Raw genomic sequence first — 21,957 nt, forward strand, 5'->3', positions numbered from 1 at the left:
GCGGTCTATTAAAACCGCCAGGGGGCAGCGCAGCACATTAATTTTTTTTTTTTTAAATCATGCAGCTGGCCTAGCGCTAGCTACATGATAGCCGCTGTGCAGCGGCATCCCCCTCCCCTTCCGATCGCCTCCGGCGATCAGAGCAAACAGGAAATCCCGTTCTTCATGATGACAATCGGCAATCTCACTATAGGGTTACAGCGCCACCCGGAGGATGGAGGGGAAATTACAGCGCTGGATCCCAGGGAGGTTAGTGAGTGCTAGGCTGCTGCAGAACTCCCTAGCAGCATGATTTTTTGCACGTTTTAGGATCTAAAAGCATGCAAAAAAATTGCAACACTTTTAGACCTAAAATCCGGAAAGAATCATAACACCAAGGGGGTTAATAAAAGCATTCATGGATTATCTGGTATATTTAAATGGAGCTTTAAATGTGTACTTCTTTCTTTCTTTCTTTGCAGTAACAAAGCTTTAAAAATTCAGTAACTAATAAATCATTAAAAGGATGCTGACAGTTGCATTTTGCTTTGTGCTTAACTAGAAAATAAAAATGGCAACAAAACATAATAACTGGCAGCGGAACACCGGAGAGCTGTTTGTATTACAGCTCGGAGAAGCGAAGGGTAAATCCATATCTTATGGGCCAGTTCTATGTATAGAGCGTGTTTGACCGGAATGAATCCATATCTCACAGGTCAGTCTTGTGCTCTGAGTCTAGCGGGGAGAATACTGAGGAGAGATATATAAACTGAGAGGGGGCGGGGGAAGCATGGGGGGGCCTCCTGGTGCACGCGGTGAGCTGGAGAGGATGTCTGTAGTGGTAATGAGGCTGCGTCTGGCAGGTGGTAAACTTCTGAGTCTGACTGTGAATGCTAACGTGCGGGAGGACCGGATGCCTCGTTACTGAAAAAGAACTTTAGCGAAAGATAGTAGTTAGGGAAAAACAGTTAAATAAATACATAGCAAAGTGAGAAGTTAAAAAATAGAGGGTAGATTCAGAAATGATTGATATCTGTTTTTTTGTTTGATCCACCGTGAGCCTGCAGGTCTTCATCTTCACTCCTGGCAGACTAGGAAAAAAAAAAACAGACAGCACCAACTGCCATTATCTATAAATGGACCCACTAACAATGTGATAGGTATATTATATATATATATATATATATATATATATATATATATATATATATATACATACATACACACAGGGGGAGAGGTTGCTTACACTCCAATATTAGCCTTTTCCATATATTTCTGAAAGGCCTCTCAGGGCTGGAGCACACTACAAGAGCTTTTCTGAGCACTTTGTGATTTTTAAAAGCTCTTGCTAATGTTATCCTATGTAAGTGTTCACACTGGAGTGATGTGGTTTTGTAATAATCCCTCATAGCATCGCGGCGTTTAACCACCCTGGCGTTCTGATTAAATCGCCAGGGTGGCTGCGGGAGGGTTTTTTTTAAATAAAAAAAAAACTATTTCATGCAGCCAACTGAAAGTTGGCTGCATGAAAGCCCACTAGAGGGCGCTCCGGAGGCGTTCTTCCGATCGCCTCCGGCGCCCATAATAAACAAGGAAGGCCGCAATGAGCGGCCTTCCTTGTTTTGCTTATATCGTCGCCATAGCGACGAGCGGAGTGACGTCATCGACGTCAGCCGACGTCCTGACGTCAGCCGCCTCCGATCCAGCCCTTAGCGCTGGCCGGAACTGTTTGTTCCGGCTACGCTGGGCTCGGGCGGCTGGGGGGACCCTCTTTCGCCGCTGCACGCGGCGGATCGCCGCGCTGCAGCGGCGATCAGGCAGCACACGCGGCTGGCAAAGTGCCGGCTGCGTGTGCTGCTTTTTATTTCATTAAAATCGGCCCAGCAGGGCCTGAGCGGCAGCCGCTGGCGGTGTTGGACGAGCTGAGCTCGTCCAGACCGCTCAGCTGGTTAAAAAGCTCTTGTAGTGTGAATCAGCCCTTACATACTTATTTGGATTCCCATGCATTTAACATTTTTTGCAAAATCGCGATCATTGCACCTGGCTTCCTGGGCAGTTTTTAGAGATTACGAAGAATATTAAAGAGACACTGAAGCGAAAAAAAAATATGATATAGTGAATTGGTTGTGTACTATGAATAATTACTAGAAGATTAGCAGCAAAGAAAATATTCTCATATTTTTATTTTCAAGTAAATAGTGTTTTTTTCTAACATTGCATCATTCTATAATATGTGCAGATTACACAACACTCAGCATTCAAAATGATTCTTTCAGAGCAGTCTGTGAACTAATGACCTCTCCTCTGGCAGAGAAAAAGTAAACAGTTCGCTTACAGTTGAGATAATAAAACTCAGATAACAGCCCTCTCCATGACTTTGAAAGTCGTAGAGCTTAATGGCTTGTTTGCATAGAGATAACAACTGGAGTTTCTTAACTCTTCCTATACTGGAAACAATAAGACTGATGTATCTGATCTTAATGTTTTATTTCTTAGCTGTACTACACATACAAATCATAATATCATCATTTTTTTTTCGCTTCAGTGTCTCTTTAATTAGAGATGATCCAAGATATGCAAATTCTTCTGGGTTGACACAGATTTATGTAAATTTGTTATGCAAATATATGCAGCTTGAAAATCAATTTAAACCTGGGTTTGAATGGTTTGATCCATCTTCAAACTGCATGCATTTGCTTAAACATTTGCATAATTTCTGAATTTGCATCTCACTGATAATACCTAATATTAATCCATACTGAGAGTTCCATCCTAGTTTCTGGGCAATTGTGTACCATTTGTCATTGCATACTGGGAAGTCATCTTCCTGATTCGACTCTCCTAGATCCCCCACCCCATGTTTCTCCTCTCCCTCCTTCTCTCTTCTCTGCCCTCTCCTCTCTCTCCCCCCCTCTTCTCTCCCCCTCTCTCCTCTCCCCCCCTCCTCTCTCTCCCCCCTCCTCTCTCTCCCCCCTCCTCTCTCTCCCCCTCTCTCCTCCTCTCTCTCTCTCCTCTCCCCCCCCTCCTCTCTCTCTCTCCCCTCTCCCCCCCCCTCCTCTCTCTCTCTCCCCTTGTTCTCTCCTCTCCCTCTCCAAATCCAACATTTTTTTATTGTCGGGACCATATACATTTAGCATTGCCAAAGCAAAACAAAGCATTAACATCGGGGGTGTGGGAATAAGTGAAGGATATAGGGGGATTGGGGTATGTAGTCCTTAGGGTTTGGGGGATGTAAGGGACAATATGGGGGGCTGGGATATACAGTCCATGGGGGGTATTGGGGGGTATACAGTCCATGTGGTATCATGTTCCTCTCAGTTGGTGGCAGGCAGTGATATATCCGGCAGCTATTTTTTCACGGTTGTTTCCTCCTCCCCCAGTAGGATGTAGAGTTTCCTCTCCTTATCTGTGGCGGTAAAATCCTGGATGTGGGCGGAAAGTCTCTGGAAGTGGGCGGTCCTCACAGGTGCGTATTTGCTGCAGTGTAGCAGGAAGTGGGCCTCATCCTCCAGGACCTCCTGGTCACATTGTCTGCACAGTCTCTCCTCCCGGGGCTTCCATGTCTGTCTGTGCCGCCCTTTCTCTACCTCCAGGCTGTGGGCGCTCAGACGGTACAGGCTCAAGGCCTGTCTGCCTTTGTGATGGTGTAGCCTCTCCAGATATGGAGCCATTGTGTACTCCCTCTGTAGTGATTGGTAGACAGTGAGTCTCTCTCTTCTCTCCCTGCTCTCCTCTTTCCCTCCCCCTCTCGCTTTCTCTCTCTTCTCCCCTCCTCTCTCCCCTCTCCCTGCTCTCCTCTCTCTCCCCCCCCCCCCCTCACTCCCTTTTTTCTCTCTCCTCTCTCTCTCTCTCTCTCTCTCTCTCCTCTCTCCCTCCCTCTCTCGTCTCTCTCTTCTCTCCCTGCTCTCCTCTCTCTCTCCCCCGCCTTTCTTTCCCGCCTCGCTCTTCTCTCTCTCTCTCTCTCTCTTCTCCCTCCCCCCCTCTCTCCTCTCTCTCTTTTCTCCCTGCTTTCCTCTCTCTTTCCCCATCTCTTCTCTCTCATTTGCTCTCACCTCTCTCCTCTCCAAATCCAAAAAGATTTATTGGCAGGACCAAATACATTTAGCATAGCATTTAGCAAAACAATACATTAACATAGGGGGGGGGGGGATTGTGGGAGTAAGGGAATGATATAGGTATACAGTCCATTGGAGTGTGGAGGATGTAATGGATGGTATGGGGGGGATGGGATATATAGTCCATAGGGGAGGGGTGTATAGGTATACAGTCCATAGGGGAGGGGAGTATGGGGTTATACAGTCCATGTGGTATCATGTTCCTCTCCGTTGGTGGCAGGCTGTGACATATCGGGCTGCTATTTGCACAGTTTTTTCCTCTTCCCCCAGTAGGATGTAGAGTTTCCTCTCCTCATCTGTGGAGGTGAAACCTGGTATGTGGGCGGAGAGTCTCTGGAAGTGGGCTGTCCTCAACGGTGTATATTTGCTGCAGTGTAGCAGGAAGTGGGCCTCATCCTCCAGGACCCCCTGGTCACATTGCCTGCACAGTCTCTCCTCCCGGGGCTTCCATGTCTGTCTGTGGCGCCCTGTCTCTATCTCCAGGCTGTGGGCTCTCAGACGGTACAGGCTCAGAGTCTGTCTGTCTTTGTGGTGGTGTAGCCTCTCCAGATAAGGGGCCATTGTTTACTCTCTCTGCAGTGATTGGTAGATGGCAAGTTTCTGGGAGTTCTTTATGTCACTTCTCCATTCCTCTAGGTATCGTTCCTTGCAGCTTTCTATAGTCCCTTTCATTTGGGCTTTTGTCAGCCTGTGTTGGTGGCCTTGGCTGGGCTGGCTGCTGATGCTTTGCTTGAGAGCACGTGGTATGGCCTCGCCCCCCTGGCTCAGTGAGGCTTTATGGTGGTAAGTGCTGGGGCTGCTGCTCTGTATATGCGCCCAGTATGAGAGTGCCCTCTGCTGGATAGTCAGCCATAGTGGGAACCTGCCTAGCTCTGCCCGACAAGCTGAGTTCGTAGTGCTTCGATGGACTTGGAGGAGATACTTGCAGAACTCTAGATGGAAGATTTCTGTTGGGCTGGAGTCCCATTTTGATTGGTCAGGGCAGGTGACCGGGCCCCATACCTCACTGCTATAGAGCAGGATTGGGGTGATGATGCTGTTGAATATCTTTACCCACACTCTCACCGGTGGTTTTAGGTGGTAAAGCTGTCTTCTGATGGCATAAAACGTTCTGCAGGCTTTTTCCTTCAGGGCCTCTACTGCTGGTTTAAAGCTCCCTGTTTGGTTAATTTACAGCCCTAGGTAGGTGTAACTGTTAGTGTCCCCCCTGATGCCCATGCAGCTGTACTTTACCTCCCGCCATCCTCGCTGACTGTCCTCATATTTCTGCAGTTTCACCCCCATGAGGTTGCCAGGGTTATAGCATGTGGGGTCTCTCTCCCCCCCCCCCCCCTCCTCTCTCTCTCCACCCTCTCTCCCCCCATTTTTGCTCTCTCCTCCACCCTTTCTCTCTATCTCCCCCCCCCCCCCTCTTTCTCTCTCGCTCCTCTCTTTTGCTCTCTCCCCTCTCTCTCTTTCTCTCTCTTGTTGCTGTCCCCCTTCCTCACACTTTCTCTCTCTTCTCTTTTTCTTTTTGCTCTTCTATTCTACCCCTTCTATGAGCTAAATGGGAGAGAATGTGGATTACGTATCCTTGGCTATTTTTGATTGAGGTGTAAACCAAGTATCTTCCTCCCTGGCTTGTGGATCCTACGCAGTGTATTCACCCATATGTATGCTATGTATTTAGCTTCTACTATTATGGTTGTCATGATAACTTTCTTGGAATATGTGCTTTATTGTATTCCTTTTTCACTGCTTTTAAAATAAGCTCTTTCAATGGAAAAAATATGTTGACGATGAAAGTAGCAGGAGTAATAGTGAATCAGTCATATGTGGCTGCTGATTCTCAAGTATTAAAAGAGGCCCTGTAGTGACAAATAGTACAATGCAGTAAATGATTCAGGATACCCACTTTTACCATAACTTTCCACCTGATAGCACTATATTGAGGGGTGTCAGGTGGGCAGAAAGTTAGCTTTTACCCAGGGCTCCATTTTATCTACACCCAGCCCTGACCACACCAATAAAAATAGCATTTTGTTGGCCTTCTCTAAGCCCTCTTTTCACAGTGCGACGTTAAAGTCGCACGTTAGAAAATGTTGTAACGTTTAGCAATATTTAGAAAGTGCTGCATGCTGTGCATTTAGCAATAAATCTGCTGCGTTGTGTGTGTTGCACATGCTCAGTAATGGTTTTTTTTAATGTAACGCATGCGCCGTTTTTGTTCCATCACCGTGTGACGAAAACGGCGCACCAAACGCAGGGCTAAAGAATGTACTATAATGTCCACGTTATAGTCTTTCAATGCGTGACATTAGGGGCACGTTATGCGACCTTAACGTTGCATCAAACGCAAAGTCCCACTGTGACAGAGGCCTAAAGGGACCATAGATTACTCGACTTGGCAGCTGATCAGCCGTCTGATTCGACGATTATAATCGAATCGGATAAAATCGGTGCGGCCAAGAGCATGCCAAATCAACGATTTGACCCATTTTGATACAAAATTGGTCGCATTTATTGATCACACATGCTGGAAATTTTGGGGCCGGCATGCAATAATTGCGAACAACAAACGCAACGGAACCCCCCCCCCCAATATTTTATTGTCCACTCTGTGCCCATGCAGTTATACTTTAACTACCACTGTCCTCGTACTTCCGCAATCGGACCCCACATGACTACCGGCAGATATACCGTAGCATGTAGGGCGTGTGTGTGTGATGTCACGCACATGCGCCCAACATGCTATATCCCTGGCAACCTTGTGGGGGTGCAACTGCAGAAACATGAGGACAGTCAGCGTGGATGGCGAAGTACAACTGCATGGGCACCAGGGGGGGACATGAAACATTGGGGGGGGGGGGGGGATTGGCAGCGTAACAAGGCCAATTCCTGTAAGTTTTCATGCTGAAATCAATCGGGAATCAGCCTGCAGTTTATGGCGGCCAGCAGATCTCTCTCCGACCAGATTCGATCAGAGTGATCTGTCCCTTGGACGATCGGCTGTCAAAATCATTTGATACTGTATATGGGCACCTTAATACTTGCATACACTTGTAAAGGTTGCGTGACATACATCCCACTAGCACCGGGGCTGCACACGAGCTGTTTACCTGCTACTTGTACAGCAGGAGATAACATACAGCCAAATCTCTCTGGCTGGAATCCAAGGGAAGTCGGGTTTCACATACTTTTGTATTTCATTTATTTTATGCATTCATTAGCCTTGCTAATAGTATAGCCAGATTGCATATGTTAGCTAATCGGCATGTTTCTCGAGAGCTCTCTGTATGCCAGAAGCTGCCTCTCTCATCACACATAAAGACTTTGCACAGCTCTGGAATGATATATATATATATATATATATATACACACACACACACACACACACACACACATTGGATCTCTCTCTGAAGTTTTCTTATGATTGACATGGAGGTTGGAATGGTGTAGCACTGCAGACACTTCATAGGAGCGACCGCAGAACATGTGCTGGCTGATAGCGTGTAAATATAGGCATCTGCCATGCTGTTTTTTAGATGTAGCGAATATGGATGTCAATCAATGTTGGCCCATTTTTTCACTTGAACATTAATCGGACATGTCCGTTCTTTATCACATCAAGCATGGTGAGAGCTCAGAGGAGTGTGTTTGTTAGGGTCCTAGTATGTGCTGGAGCTTAGGAGAGTGGGGAGAGGGTCTCTGTAAGTGATTGGTGCTCAGGGAAGTGGGGGGAGAGTTCTCTGTTCGTGATTGGTGCTCAGGGAAGTGGGCGGAGGTGTAGGGTCTCTGTTCATGATTGATGCTCAGGGGAGTGGGGGGGGGGGGGGGGGTTCTCTGTTCGTGATTGACAATGCTCAGGGGAGTGGGGGAGGGGGAGAGTCTCTGTTCATGATTTGCACTTGGGGGAAAGGGGAGGGTCTCTGTTCGTGATTGGTGCTCAGGGGAGTGGGGGGAGGGTTCTCTGTTCCTGATTGGTGCTCGGGAGTGGGGGCAGGGGTATGGTGTCTGTTCGTGATTTGTGCTCAGAGAAATGGGGGAGGGTTCTCTGTTTGTGATTGGTGCTCAGCAGAGTGAGCTGAGGGGTAAGGTCTCTGTTTGTGATTGCTCTCAGGGGAGTCAGAGGGGAGGGGTAGGCTCGCAATTGGAGCCCTGGGGAGTGGGGGGAGGGTTCTCTGTTCATGATTGGTGCTCAGGGGAGTGGGGGAGAGTTCTCGGTTCATGATTTGCGCTTAGGTGAGTGACAAAATTATTAGCATCTGACCACCTGTCGAGGTTTCGTACTGCATAGAAGAGATAAGACTGAATATGATTGTTAAAGAGGCCCTGTAGTGACATATACTTCACTAGCGGGCCATAGTAATGTATTGCGGAAATGCTACAATACTATCGCACGGCAATTAGAAAGATCGTGCGTAACTTCAGAGCGCACGGTTCGCTAATAGCAGTGTTGCTTGCAAATTTCCGCCAAAGTCAGTTTCGCATTGAAAATGCCATTTTTCGATTTCGAGAACATTTTCACAAAAATAGCTAGTAATTTCACGTTTTTTTTCCTCAAATGTGAAAAATCAGTATTTATATTGCGAAAACGCAGAGTAAGCACAATATTTTTGGCGTGACAATATTTACAGGCGAAAAGAGGCAAAAAATCAATACTTTTTGTTGCAAAAATTCTCAAAGCTTACATTTTCGCTCGAAAATCAAATTTAATGTTATTTTTATGAAAATGTATGCAAAAAGAATATTGGCGTTTTCGCTGATCACTGGCTAATAGGACCACACGCCGCCTGCACGTGCTAATTGTAACCCAGGATGCAGGGGCGTAACTAGAAATCACTAAGCCCGCCTTCAAAACTTTTTATGGGGCGCCCTCCCACCAAGGGGGCTGGCCGCTGTACACAAAAGCCTGATGCACACTGAACAGGGACTGTCTACAAATCTTTGTATGATTCCTTATCAGTGGCTAAGCAGGTGCAGTCATTAGAACACTTGTGCAGAGAGCAGAAAGATTCTTCTCTCCTTGCCCATGATTGTCAGTCTCTCAGGATGGGGCCCCCTGTGGCTTCTTGGCCCCTCTGCGGCTGCATTCCTTGCAGGGTCAATTGTTACGCCCAAGCCGGGATGCTTGTGTGTTATAGGCTTACTGCTTTTTAGCGAAGCCAGTTCCTAGTGACTATACCCCATTGTCAGCTAAAACAATTGAAAGCAAGCCATCAGATTCAGCAGTATTTGAGAAAAGGAATGTGATTGGCTGTGTGGAGCGGCTCTCTTCCTTGACAGGTTTATAAATAAGGGCCTCATAATTGGTCTGCTGAATCAGTGGAGTTCGCCTGCTCGGGTAATCCAACTGTAATTGTCTGCTCAGAGCAGCGTTCTGCCTGCTCTCACTCCCAACCCCCCCAGCGCTCATTATCTCACAAGTCCCTCCGACAGTCGCTAATGTCACGGGTTCTAAATAACCACTCTGGAAGCAGCTTTTCCGCCGCAGAAGCCGGCCATCGACTTTATGTCAGGAGATCCATCCTCGGAGACGCGGCCCGGTACATCTCTCTTTCCGAGAGTCCTGCTCATGTCATTTTTTTCCCCGCTGCCGTTATCGATCGTCCCGGCGTGGCATTTGACCTCCGCGGCGGACGCAGGATGATTATCCTTCAATGCGAGAGGATGACTGCTCATTATTCCAAGTCATGATCCTTTCCCAAGATTAGATTTTAAAACATTCCCTTCTGTGAGGTGATTTTTTTTTTTTTAAATAAACCTAATGAGGAGAATTTAACATGTCTGACCTTAGGAAGCATGGCATTGTGCGGAGAAAATAAAATTATCCACAGACCCGAGATGGCTGCCGTGACCCAAAAACGAGATTCACAGAGGCTGCTGTTACTGCATGCTCAGAATCAGAATCAGAATCGTTTTATTTCGCTGATTTAAAGCCCAAGTACAGTATTGTTAATTTTAGTTTTGGATAGTGTCAAAGCTGGTTAGGAAATTTTGGGGGACACCTGAAACAGGAGGTATATAGAGGCTGCCATATTTATATCATTTTAAACAATTAAAGTTGCCTGGCGTCCTGCTGATCTTTCTGGCAGGGATGGACGTAGTCTGGCAACTTCGCTACGCTGGAACTATGCGTAGCTTTACACAATTACGCTTCGCCAAACTACGGCTTTGAAATCAAATATTCGCTTCGTATGTATATCGTAGACTACGCGTTAAAATACGCAATTACGCGTAATGGAAAACGTAGGGTATGCGGATGCTTATGCCTTTATGCAGAACATTTTACGCATTAATTTCTCTTTAATTGCTTATACCGGGACCTCTTCTATGCGTACATTCCCGTTTCCAATGCGTAAACTTGTAAGCATACAATCGCACGCGGAAAATTAGCCGCGAGTAACGCATTCGTAGTTCACTACGCAATACACATGTTAACTACGCATAGTGGGCATAAGCTACGCGTAGCTGTACTTCGCTACATGTAAATTCATAAGCGTAGTTTTGAAATTTCACCTGCTATGAACTACAGGCAAGATCACAGACCAGTTTTACCCCCTTCCATGTAGTATGAGAGCCACACCTACACAGTCTATTCTATTGAGCTGAACTCCCCATCAGACAGGAATCTTTGCAAGATGCTGCACACACAGATGCTGTACACATGCAACAGATCAGTATCTGCAAAAGATCTGTTCCTGCCAAATGCATTCATAGTCTATGATATCTGCAGATCCTCATACACACCTTGTTTAAAGGGACTCCGAGCTCTGCCTAAAATAAAAATGTTCACTTACCAGGGGCTTTCTGCAGCCCAGTGCTGGTCGGGACGTCCCACGCCGGCCTCCTGGCTCTTCTCCCCACGGCTGTCCATATTGGGCTGTCTGGCGGCTCCCCGGGCGACACTGGCCGAGTGTCGGGGCTCCTCCTTCCGCAAACCTCATCAATGACGTCGCACGCACGCCGGCCGCCTCGCGTCATCGCGGCGGCCGGCGTGACAGCACGGTGCATGCGCGATTAAATCGCGCATGCGCCGTACTGTAACGCCGGCCGCCGCGATGACGCGAGGCGGCTGGCGTGCGTGCTCCAGAGTCTCTTTAAGTAGTATTCTGTCTCCCACTCTACGAATAAACACGTTGGCCCATATGAAATTAACTTTTTGTACTGATTTTTCTCCAAGGTGATATTTTCAAACTTGTCAATAAAATGCCTTTTAAATCACTATCAAGCAAGAAAGCAATTAAAATAGTGTTTATGTTACCTTTCCATCCACTTTTTGGTTCTCTTTTAATTGCAGAATGCTAGAAAGTTATTCTAAATATAAGATTAAAAATGTATCTCCTAGGAGAAAATTCAGGAGGAAAAGTGAATTGCATATGGCCTTTATTTGTTATAGTGTTTGTCACTCTGGAAGAGAGATCCCCACACAAAACATCAAAAACTGTAGAGAGGTCTCCCGCCTTTACCAGAATATTATTACAGGTATTTACTGTATTTTTTGGACTATTAGCATAGCTCCCAACTGTCCCTTTTTCAGAGGGACAGTCCCTTTTTGGGAGCCCTGTCCCTCTGTCCCTCTTTCCCTCTCATTTGTCCCTCTTTCAGGACTTTGTCCCTCTTTCTATGTAAATATATATATTTCTATACTAAAAATGTGTTTGATTGACTCTAAACTTTATTCCCATCCTTTAAATTGATATATTACTAATTTTAAAATGTTAACATGAAGGAAAATAAACCAGAATAGAAAGGACCAGTGTGGTTTGAATTATAAAACAACATATTTTTCTTATGAAATTTTTATGGTATGCGTGACTAGAGGCGTGGTAAGGTTGTGGCCAGGGGTGTGGCTTAAGTGTCCCTTTTTCTCATCTCAAAAAGTTGGGAGGTATGCTATTAGAGTCTAGACTCACTTTTTCTCCCTCAAAAGTGGGGGGAAAAAGTCGCTGCGTCTTATAGTCCATGGAGGAGAACATAGGGGGACACAAAGGGGCATAAAGGAGGACACGAGGATAGAGGCGGACACAAGGGGGACAGAGTAGGACACAGGGAGACACAAGAGGTACAAGAGGGTATAATCCACAAGATGCCTTCACCATGGATGCACCAGGTTTAGCATATATTTTTATTTCCCCTGGTTGTTGTCCTCTATACCTAGGTGCGTCTTATGGTCAGGAGCGTCTTATAGTCCGAAAAATATGGTACATATTTTAAATTCAAGTAGACAGTTGCTACTGAACCAAAACTTTGTACTAAACTCCTTTTAAATGTCCGTGGTTCAATAATATGAGCAAACAAAAACCGCCTATAGCAGAGCTTGATCATCCAGCAGGAAACAAAGCAAGCGCTCACCAATATGGGCCGCATCTGAATGACTCACCACCTCATATGCACCGCTTAAATAGCTCAAATACACACTCAGCAATCAGACAGATGCAAAACATATGCAAAACTAAACTAAATACTTACCATGCAAAACAGGATAGCACAATGGGTGCTGCTAGCCTGGTAGTTACAGAACTGTGGATACAAAATATAGGTAAAAGGCTGCGCATCCCTGACCCAATACTGTACAATTGAATGGTTAATCGCTGTGGCGCACACCGCCCCCCCTGGACTAAAATGTACGCCCGCATCCAAACAATGCAATACTGGTCTATGGAGAAATTTTAGCTTCCATCATAGTTTTGCATGCAAAAATATAGATATACTGGACATCTGCACCAACGTTGAGGTAAATCTCCAGAGCAGATGTCCTAACACTAAACTGACCTAAGTTAAAAGCAAATGTCTTTACCCTGGCAGCTGCTATGCTAAAATGTGTAACTTACATTCAATACAGACAGCAGGAAACAAAGCAAGCGCTCACCAATATGGGCCGCATCTGAATGACTCACCACCTCATATGCACCGCTTAAATAGCTCAAATACACACTCAGCAATCAGACAGATGCAAAACATATGCAAAACTAAACTAAATACTTACCATGCAAAACAGGATAGCACAATGGGTGCTGCTAGCCTGGTAGTTACAGAACTGTGGATACAAAATATAGGTAAAAGGCTGCGCATCCCTGACCCAATACTGTACAATTGAATGGTTAATCGCTGTGGCGCACACCGCCCCCCCTGGACTAAAATGTACGCCCGCATCCAAACAATGCAATACTGGTCTATGGAAAAATTTTAGCTTCCATCATAGTTTTGCATGCAAAAATATAGATATACTGGACATCTGCACCAACGTTGAGGTAAATCTCCAGAGCAGATGTCCTAACACTAAACTGACCTAAGTTAAAAGCAAATGTCTTTACCCTGGCAGCTGCTATGCTAAAATGTGTAACTTACATTCAATACAGACAGCAGGAAACAAAGCAAGCGCTCACCAATATGGGCCGCATCTGAATGACTCACCACCTCATATGCACCGCTTAAATAGCTCAAATACACACTCAGCAATCAGACAGATGCAAAACATATGCAAAACTAAACTAAATACTTACCATGCAAAACAGGAGAGCTTGATCATCCGCAAGGCAATTCTTGGCAGTTGCCCAGGGCCTGGAGAGAGTCTAGGGGCCTCCTGGATGCTAGCCCCCAGTGGGCCCAGTGGGCAAAAACTGCTATTTTGCCTTGTGCCTCACTTCATCTTGTTCCATTTCTGGCCTATAGATGTCCCCGACAGGCAGAAGTAGTTTTGTACTAAAACTCCTTTAGGCTCCGATCACACTTGGAATTGCAAAATATGATCCAAATTGCATTGCGAATTTGCATTGAGATGTTCAGCCACTTTTACGCAATTGCTTTTTGCTCTTTCCATTCCAGTGAATGAGAACTGCAACGCAATCGCCCATAAAATGCATGCAGTGCGTTTGCGATCATCGGAAATTGCCACAGCGAGAGTAATCCCATTCCATTACACGTGTTACAAGCTTTGTTGATCTCCGGCAACCAACTAAGCGCAAAACATGGGCTGAAAATGCCCCAGTGTGACCGAGACCTTCGCTCTCCATGGTCTATGGATTGTGGAAAGTCACGCAAACACCTATAGACGTCCGTGGTGGCCTAAAGGTCGCCACACACCATACAAGAAAATGATCCAATTTTATGGCAATTCGATAAATATGATCGGATCTCCTAAAAAAAATCAAAAGCTTTTTTTTTTTTTTTTCATTCAACTGAAAAATCCAATCAGATTTCCTTTTTTTTTTTCGATTTTTATCGATCCGGAATGCTAGAAAATTTTCTTCAATTTTTCTAAAGATTGTATGATGTGTGTTAGGTTGTCAATTTCTTAATATACACACCCTAGCAATTATCTCAGAGTTTCCAATCATTTTTATCATAATTGGGGAAAAATTGAACATGTGTGTGTGGTACATTGGTCATATTTTTGAAATGTTACAATCAGTCAGAAAAATTGATTGCAATTCTTGAATTGAACAGATATTTAAAAAATTGTATGGTGTGTTTGTGGCCACCTTTAGGGCTCTTTTCCACTAGCGGCGACTGCGATGCTGAATCGCAAATCGCTAGTGATTTTTTTAATCGGTACGGTTTGCATATTAACATAGGAATCGCGGTAGGTAATTTCCACTACCGTGATTCGTTTTTTAGTAAAACACAGAGCGATTTTTGCCACAATTTTGCTATGCAGTGCATTGCATAGCAAAATCGCAATCGCCAGGAAAATTAGGACTTTGCTGAATCGCAATCGATAGCTTTTAGCGCGAACGTTAGCGATTGCTAGTGGAAAAGGGCCCTAAGGGTTAAAAGCCCAGTCCTGCTTATGCGATTTGGCGAGCTGTGGCAGTGACGACTTAAAAATGAACGCTGGCGGATTCTAATCATCCTGATAGATCTCGGGGAGCAAGATCTGCTACCGCACAGCCAATTTCCATAGCAATCCACGAGGTTATACTCCGCTCTATAGATTTTCGCCCTTGATCGGTAATCTGTTGTGACTGGGTGATTTGTGACGCCGCCGCGCATTTAAAGCGCTCAGCTTGCATTAGCGTGTGGATGAGCGCAGAGTGTAGAGCCAAGTCCCATTCCTGCCACTTCTGCCACCTCCACCCCCTCCTTCATCTGCCTGTCTCACCTCCCCCCCCCCCCACCTCGCTCCGCGCTCTCGCTGGCGGTCCCGTCGCACGCTCCCCCGACTCCCTGACACATGCCTGCGGAGGCAGCCTACTGGACGGAGGACGCTCTAATGGAATAGCATCGACAGAATCATTTTTGAGGGGCATTAAATTGAACGTAAAGTAAAGAGAGAATAACTATATGGATTTTCCACTCAGGCCGTTTATGAACGTTTATTGCTAGTAAATTACACAGTGTCAGGCTGGGGAGCCGACTGACAGTTTAATAGGAGCCAGCAAAATAGAGAATAAATTAATAAGTAACTATTTATTACCTGTGGCGTGTGACACGCGGGGGAAGGTAGGGCGCCGGTTATCAGATCGCCTGTGCCGTACGGATGCATGGAGGAGCGGGAGAGGCATGTTGGAGGACGTTAGGCCACATAGAACTCATACAGTGCTGAATCTGTAGATTAACTTCCCTCTAGGCATCCCGTTGATGCTGGTAGTTTGTTCATTTTTCTAGCGGAATATTGTTCTTCCAGAAACTTGTAAAACTCTTATGGTTGTGATAGGGAAAGGTATAGCGGACTATCGCTTTTTAAAGTAACCAGTAAGTTAGGCTCAAGATTGTAGTCATGCACACCGTCTGCATTGAACTGTGATGTGCTCGAGGATCACCAATCCAGTATCGCTTGAATGAAGTAGTCGGCACCACCCAATGCTGCTCTTCTACTTTATTGCAGTATTGTCATATAAAGTACAAACTGCGTTTCGGAGCTTAGCTCCTTTATCAAGTTCATGACACACTGAAATACATCCTAATCAACTCTATTTTATACTAAGCCATATCTCTATGCAGCCAATCACATGCTGCAACTAGTGCTGCTCAGGTACTCCTTCCGATTCGGATCCGGATACCCAGATATCGTGCCATCGTGGAACGTGCCACGTGACAAGTGCCACGTGACAGTCAGACAGCAGAGGAGAAGACACTAGTGCACACTAACTGTCACACTGGGACTGCTCACAGCACAGCAGTTCTGTAGAAAGCCAACACAGTAGTGCTACTACTCTAACAACTACTAGTACACTGACTGCAGTACTACAGTACTAACTACACAATAACACAGTAATCCTATCCCCTAATCCCTAACCTAAGCTATACTGTAGCTAGCTAAGGCTAATAGCTGGCCAGCAGGCAGCAGCTGGCCTGGTCTGTGCACAGCACACACACAGACACATAGCAACTGCCTGCAGCACAGCACACACTCGGACTGTTACACAATGAAATCAATCAAGCTAATTAACGATTTAACAATAGTGTAAGGACAACGCATTTCGTGGGCATCCACCCGCTTCCTCGGGCCAATAAAACATGTCTCAATGTAAGATTGAATTGGCTCGGAGTGCCTATAAGATGCTCTGAGCCAATTCACTCTTACTTTATGTCAGCACAAAGTCAGTCCTTTTCTTGGGGTAAGTTGCCTTTTAAACTGTTTTTAATCGTTTTACACATCCTCTGGGGTGCCACTCTCCCTTTTTATTGGTAAACGGTCGAAAGTGAATTGATCAGATTGCTGTGGCAATAGCCGTCTGGCAGATTCAATCAGTGATCAAAATGGATATAGAGTATGAGTGGCCTGCTTTTAAACCTGCTTTAGTAGTAATTCAGCTTTGCATTTTTTATTGCACATAGCAGTAAAGCCTCTTAAAAACGTATGAGGCATGTCACCGCGCGGGGACCGCGATTTGATCCATCGGCGGCAAGGAGAGAGGACTCGAGGCATGCAGGTAATCTTGTCAGATCTGACAATAATACCAGAAACACCTGATCTGCGGCATGCTTGTTCAGGGGCTATGGCTAATAGTATTAGAGGCAGAGGATCAACAGGACTGCCAGGCAACTGGTATTGCTTAAAAAGGAAATAAATATGGCAGCCTCCATATCCCTTCTCACTTCAGTTGTCCTTTAACAATAGGGCAAGAACCACCAGCACCTATGACAACAATTATATACAATATTGGTTGGTCTATTTGTTTTGGAAGTGATTAGGTGGCTGCAATTAAAGGGATACTGTAGGGTGTTGGGGGAAAATGAGTTGAAGTTACCCAGGGCTTCTAATGGTCCCCCGCAGGCATCCTGTGCCCGCGCAGCCACTCCCCGATGCTCCGGCCCCGCCTCCGGTTCACTTCTGGAATTTCAGACTTTAAAGTCTGAAAACCACTGCGCCTGCATTGCCGTGTCCTCGATCCCACTGATGTCACCAGGAGCGTACTGCGCAGGCCCAGTATGGTCTGTGTCTGCGCCGTGCGCTCCTGGTGACATCAGGGGAAGCGAGGACACGGCAACGTAGGCGCAGTGGTTTTCTGACTTTAAAGTCTGAAATTCCAGAAGTGAACCGGAGGCGGGGCCGGAGCATTGGTGAGTGGCTGCGCGGGCACAGGATGTCTGCGTGGGACCATTAGAAGCCCCGGGTAACTTCAACTCATTTTCCCCTGACACCCCCCCCCCCCCCTACAGTGTCCCTTTAAAATAATTTTAGTAAGACTACCAAAAAAAAACCCCTCCCCAGCACCCATCTATAACTATAGCACCTTTAGAAATAAAAGTGGCCTCCCCCTTTAAATTCTGAGCATGATGGCCTCTATGCACCCTGAATAGCATCTGCTACTAAACAACATCCACACGGTGTCAGGTCGCTGTTATATGCCCATTTTTTTGACAGTGACCCCCTTGAAAATGTGATAAAATTTTACTGAAGGGTGATGTTGCTGTTTCCATGGCGACACAATCAAAGGATTCGGTAAACAAGCAGCCAGTGGAGCTAGCGGTACAGAGCAGCAGACGAGTGTCAGAGCAGTCCGAGTGGAAATGTTTTGAAGTGAGGCGGTATAATGATACTAGAAAATCTGCCGAAATAGTCCTTAATAAGGCAAGCTGCTCTCTGCACACTCCAGTGTAAATATCAGGTTATAGAATGGGGGTCAGTCCTGCGGATCAAGGCCTTTCTGACAGCTGTAAGACCAGGGCAGCCATCGGGGGGGGGGGGGGGGGGGAGAGACAACTGACACTGCAGTGAGGGGTCCAGGGCTACCATTACTGAGGGCACCACCTGTACCTAGCTACCTATACTGGGGCATTACCTATACTTGGTCACTTATACTGGGGCGCCTATAGCTTGCTACCTATACTGGGAGCACCTATACTGGTGCACCACCCATACCAGGCTACCTATACTGGGGGAAACTATACCAGGTTACCTATACCGGGGCACCACCTATAGCTGAATACCTATACTGGGGCACCTGTATCTTGGTGGCCTATACTGGGGCACCAGCTATACCAGGCTACCTATACTGGGGTCATCTACACCAGGCTACCTGTGGCTAATGGGCGGGCACAGCAACCAGTGGGTGGGCCCAGGAAGGGGGGGACACAGGCCTGATGATGTGTGAGGGGCCCCAAAATTTCTGATGGTGGTCCTGTGTAAGACTAAACTTGATCTGTGTGACCCCCCCCCCCTCTCCCAGTTCCAGAGCTACACTCCAGAGGCAATAGAGATAACTGGTGGAGCGGGAATGTAGTCTGGACCCTAGAGGGTCTTTTAGAAAGGTCAGTAAGCTGTTGCCAGTCTGTAATTTGAGGGAACCAGACGTGAGAGCAGTGTTCTCCCCAGGCTCTTTTAGCCGGGTGCTCCACCCGGCTAGTTTTGGTGAGCACCCGGCTGTCATCAGCTCACCTCCTCCTATGCTATATGCAGAGTTGCGTAAACAAGCACCAGGCAACCACTGTAGAAGCAGGTGGGGATATTAGGCCCATCCCCACTCAGGACTAAGATGTCGCTCTCTGTAGATCAGGAAATAAGGGTATAGACACTGGTATAGTCGAAGGTGAACAGAGGCGCCAAAAGGATAAAATATGCTAAAATTGTTAAAACATTAGGGAGGTAGTGGTGGACTCACACAGTGGTTGCCTGTGTGGTAACCCGGGTTTGTGAGTATAAATTGCTTACAATTCAATTTTTTCTTCTTATTCCAATACATACTATACTATATTGGGCTCTCGGTTTCCCACTTTTATAAAAAAAATTGCCTGTTCTTTTAAAACAGGGTGGGTAAGAGATTATATTACTTATCTATTTTAATTAACATAACTAATGTGACTTAATGACAGTATGTTTGTTTAGGCTGAAGTTCCTCTTTAAGGGGTCCGTAATCAGTTAACTGACAGTGGTCATTGAAATTGCGCATTTTGGTGGAGTAGCTCGTCTTTTCCACAGGTGTTTAGGTATTTTCTTCTTCATTACGGGTGAATAATGGATCCCTCACAGAAGCAATGTGCTGTCACCGGGCTCTTGACAGAGGAGGGGAGTTAGCTGTCTGACATCGACTGAAGACTGCAGGAGGTTTCCGGAGATGACAACATTGACAAGATTAATGTGCACTGATGGAGAAAGAAGTTTAAAGAAGAGGGGACCGGCACTGAAGACAGACCATGCAATGACAGACCATCACATGATCGCCCGATCCCCGTCAGGAGCCCAATAATGTCACCTCACTTCTGTTCAGAATTCATTATTCACCTGCAATGCAGAATATTGTTTCTGAAAGGTCTATAAAGAAAGAGTTACATCCACTAAAGCGAAAAAAAAAACTCATGATATAATGAATTGATTGTGTAGTACGGAAAATTTATAGAATATAAGTAGCAAAGAAAATAGTCTCATATTTTTATTTTCAGGTATATAGCTTTTTTTTTATAACATTACATCATTCTCTAATAATTGCAGTTTCCACAATACACTCAGCATTCTAAATGATTTCACAGAGCAGGCTACTGACCCTTTGAACTTTTCTGTGCAGAAAAAGAACATAAACAAAGAAGAATCAATGAGAAACAGTTGAGATAAGTGCTTCAAAAGTCCGTGCTGTCCACCACTTTATAAAGTCACTGAGCTCACAGAAGCTCTTTTTGCATAGACAACAACTGAAGTTTCTTAACTCTTCCTGTACTGGAAACAATATGAGACTCCTATCTGTGCTAATAATGTTTTATTTCTTAGCGGTACTACACATACAAATCAATATATCATAAATTTATTTTTACTTCAGATTCCCTTTAAATTACTCCTGTACTGTAATTTTTTTGACCTGTTGATAAAAAAATCTAAACTCCGCATTACTCACCTACTCCACATTCCCTTTGCTGTCTTCATAACTCCCAGCTGTCCCTCTTTTGGAGGGACAGTCACTCTTTGGGAACCCTGTCCTTCTTTCTTCCCCATTTGTCCCTGTTTCTAATACCAAAAAGTTGGGAGGTATGCTGTCTTTTCCGACCTGTCAGCTCTCCCGTTCCGCTGCTGTGACCTCTCGTATCAGCCGGCATCTTCACCTCTATGGTGCTGACCTGGAAATAACCTGAAAGTACTTCCGGGTCAGAGCTATAGAGGTGAAGATGCCGGCTGATACCAGAGTGCATGGCTGCGGAACAGGTCAGCAAAGGGAACATGAAGTATGTGAGCTACAAAGTTGTGATTTGGGGCGTTCCTAGGGAGGATAACGGCCATATCCTGCCCGCCCACATTCGACCTTCTAGTCAGTCGAAGAGTTTGGCTAAATAGAGCGGGGGACACGGGGGGCACTGGACTGGGAGGATGTCACAGCACCATTCACAAAATGGCACCTAGATCAATCAAACCCCCTCTCAGTTCAGGAGTACTTTAAGGCAAATCTGTACCAAAAATAAACGTATGGGATAATGAATTGTAGGTGTAGTACGATTAATAAATAGAACATTTGTAGCAAAGACAAGAGGCTCATATTGTTTTCCAGTACAGAAGGGAGTGCACTTCTGAACTGCGCATGCTCTGAGTGTCCCTGACTGAAGGAATTACCGGGCCGAATAACGAGGATCCAGGCGGCACAGGAGGACAGCGAGGGACTGATGAGCCTGAAGGAGGCTCAGGTACACTTTAAATAGCCAAGAAACAGTGACAGCTTGAGATAAGGATTTTTACAGTTTAAAATACAGAGTGTCTGTTTGTTCAGGTGTGCACGTGTCTCACACACTGCTACAAACTCAATCCCCATGTGCTTGCTGCATCTAGTGACAGTCTTGCCTTTTGTCCAAGTATAAAATACAGAGTGTGGATTCTAAACTGCAACTGTGAGAGAATGATGCAATGTTATAAATAAAGCTATATAACTAAAAATAAAAAAATATTCTTTACTACTTAGGTTCTATTTATTATCCGTACTACACTGACAAATCATTACCTCATACGTTTATTTTCGCTACAGATTTGCTTTGAAGAGGAATTTTGCTGAATATGATGAATAATATTGCTTAGTTTTACAATATTGATTTATAAATTATTATTATATCACTCTGGTTTACATTCTTAACCACTTGAGGACCGCAGTGTTAAAACCCCTAAAGACCAGGCTATCTTTCAAGAAATAGGCCACTACAGCTTTAAGGGCTCGCTGTAGGGCCGCACATGTCAGCACACAAGTAATCCCCCCCACTTTTCTCCCCACCAACAGAGCTTCCTGTTGGTGGGGTCTGATCGCTCACCCAATTTTTATTTTTCATCAATATTTGACTATTTTTTAAATAAAATTACCTTTTTTTTTTTTATTTATTTCCTATACCCCTCTCCCTCTCATCACTGGGATCTGCTGTCATAGGCCTATGACAGCAAATCACCCCTGAGCCTCTGGAGGGGACAGTCGTGTCACACGGCTGTCCCCAGTACAGCGCTGCCTTAGATCACAGCGCTGTACGGGGTAATTAG

The 21,957-nt window shown here is 45.6% G+C and overlaps 1 protein-coding gene across 7 annotated transcripts in view; it reads left to right on the plus strand.

Moving 5' to 3' along the window:
* The window catches only part of SGCD (sarcoglycan delta), a 1,036,820-nt gene that overhangs the window by 943,430 nt on the left and 71,433 nt on the right, over nucleotides 1-21,957 (plus strand). The window lies entirely within an intron of this gene.

This window comes from Hyperolius riggenbachi, chromosome 3 (assembly GCF_040937935.1).
Source record: "Hyperolius riggenbachi isolate aHypRig1 chromosome 3, aHypRig1.pri, whole genome shotgun sequence".
In the NCBI taxonomy this organism is placed as follows: domain Eukaryota; kingdom Metazoa; phylum Chordata; class Amphibia; order Anura; family Hyperoliidae; genus Hyperolius; species Hyperolius riggenbachi.